The sequence below is a fragment of the Orycteropus afer genome, unplaced genomic scaffold (genome assembly GCF_000298275.1).
Source record: "Orycteropus afer afer isolate SDZICR_OR568_19922 unplaced genomic scaffold, OryAfe1.0 scaffold00630, whole genome shotgun sequence".
NCBI lineage: Eukaryota > Metazoa > Chordata > Mammalia > Tubulidentata > Orycteropodidae > Orycteropus > Orycteropus afer.
Window position 1 is genome coordinate 10,755 of NW_006922217.1, and position 2,081 is coordinate 12,835.

The window sequence follows — 2,081 nt, forward strand, 5'->3', positions numbered from 1 at the left end:
GACTGATTGTTTCCATTAATTTTGGTTTTCTTCTTTCTTCTTGACAAGGAGAGACCTGTTGTTGCATCTAGATGGCAGCTTCCTAGCTCCAAGGCTTGTCCTTATATACAGGAAGCAGACCACATCCCAAAGGCAGCTACTCAGCTGCTTGTGGTAGATCTCCCCATGGAGCTGACTGCCAGTCTCATCATGGGGAATAACTCCCACCAGCTTCCCAGCCACTCAGCCAGGCCCAGGCAAGTTGACACACAAACTTAACCACCACAGACTTTGTCAACATTTGCAATGTTGTAACTTTGTAAATAAGTTCTGATATTTACTCAGTCTGTATGGAGAGCAAACAATCCAAGAAGTGGGACTATATGAAGAAGAATAGGGCATCAGGGTTGGAGGGAGACTTACGAACAACCTGTGATAAGCAGGTGACGCAACCTTGCTTGCTGCGAGCAAAGAAGACTCGAAGCACTTACTAATGAAGATCAAAGACTACAGCCTTTGTAAGTGTGAAAGGAGAGAGTAAGACCCAGAAGTCAGCTTGGAGGAGAAGAAATGGGTAGAAGCTATCTTTTATCAAATAGCTACCAGGAGCTCCAGTAGTATAATGGTTATGCACTAGGCTGCTAATTGAAAGGTCAGTGGTTCAAACCCACCAGTCACTCCATGGGAGAAAGGCCTGTGATGTGCCCCTGAAAAAATTACAGCCTAAAAAATCCTAAGAGGCAGTTAGCTGTACTCTGTCTCACAGGGTCACTATGAGTCAGAATTGACTCAATGGCACTCGGCACCAACAATAATGTGGTAAGTGCCTTTTGCACGGCCGATTTGATCTCATTTAGTTATCTCAGTAACTGAGAGACTCGTCCCCATTTTGCAGATGAGGAAAGTAAGACTCTCCAACACGGAGAAGGGATAGTAACTGATGTTTGCATCAGGGGATCCTCAATAAAGCAATTCCACCAAGGCCAGGAGAGGCAGGAATGTCAAGGAGTATTGATAAAGAGGCTGAAGACAGTCAAGGCTGCAAAAGTTCATTTGGTGCAATCAACATTCCACCGTCTCCAAGACGGGCCTGGAGAACCTTCCTAAATTGGGGTTATCCTCATGCAAACTTCTAAAAAGACTCTATAAATTATAGCTCCTATGTGGATGATAAAAGGAGCTCTAGTGGTGTGGTGGGTAAGGTATTAGGCTGCTAACCAGAAGGTCGGCAGTTCAAACCCACTGGTTGCTCCATGGGGAGAAGAAGAGGCAATCTACTTCCATAAAGATTTTCAGCCTTGGAAACCAGATGGGGGTCCCTACGAGTAGGATCAACTTGATGGCGGTGAGTTTTTTGTTTAGTGGAGGCAAGACAGGTCGTGTCGTCCAGCCTGTGTGGAAGATGAACGCTGAATGATAAAAAACGGCAACCTAGAGCGATAAACAGGAAGATAATGTTGCTGAACCGATTCTGGGGTGATCTTGCAGTTCAGTTACCGGTCATTTCAAAGTTTCCTTCCATTTTATTTCTTTTTCTTCCTCGGCAGGATATTTTAAACCGTTCCAATAGCTACAAAGAGCCCTTTAAATAGTTCAAGTGGATTGCCACTTGTGCCTTCAAGATCTGATCCTATTGCCATTTTTGTCTATCTTCATTTCCTCTGGAAGGACAAACAGCAGCCAAGGACACAGCCGGGGCTCAGTAAGCTCCAAAGATGAGCCCCACATTCCGTAGGTTTCAGAGAGCTGACACAGCTGTGATGGACTGAACCCGTGCTCGCAGAAATATACGTGTAACTCCCAACCCCTGGGGCTGCAAATAGGACCCTGTCCCTGAGTGTTGCAAACATCTAAGCGCTCAACTACGAACTGAAAGGTTGGCAGTTTGAACCCACCCGAAGGCACCCATTGCTGAAAGGGCACAGCCATTGAAAACCATATGGAACACAGTTCTACTCTGAGTCACAATTGGCTTGGTTTTAGAAATAAAAGTTTTCTTGCATTACTTGATGAAGTCATAGTAGGTAGATCCTGGACATCACTGTGGTGGTTATGTTTGTGTGTCAACTTGGCTGGGCCTGGCTGAGTGGCTGGGCAGCTGG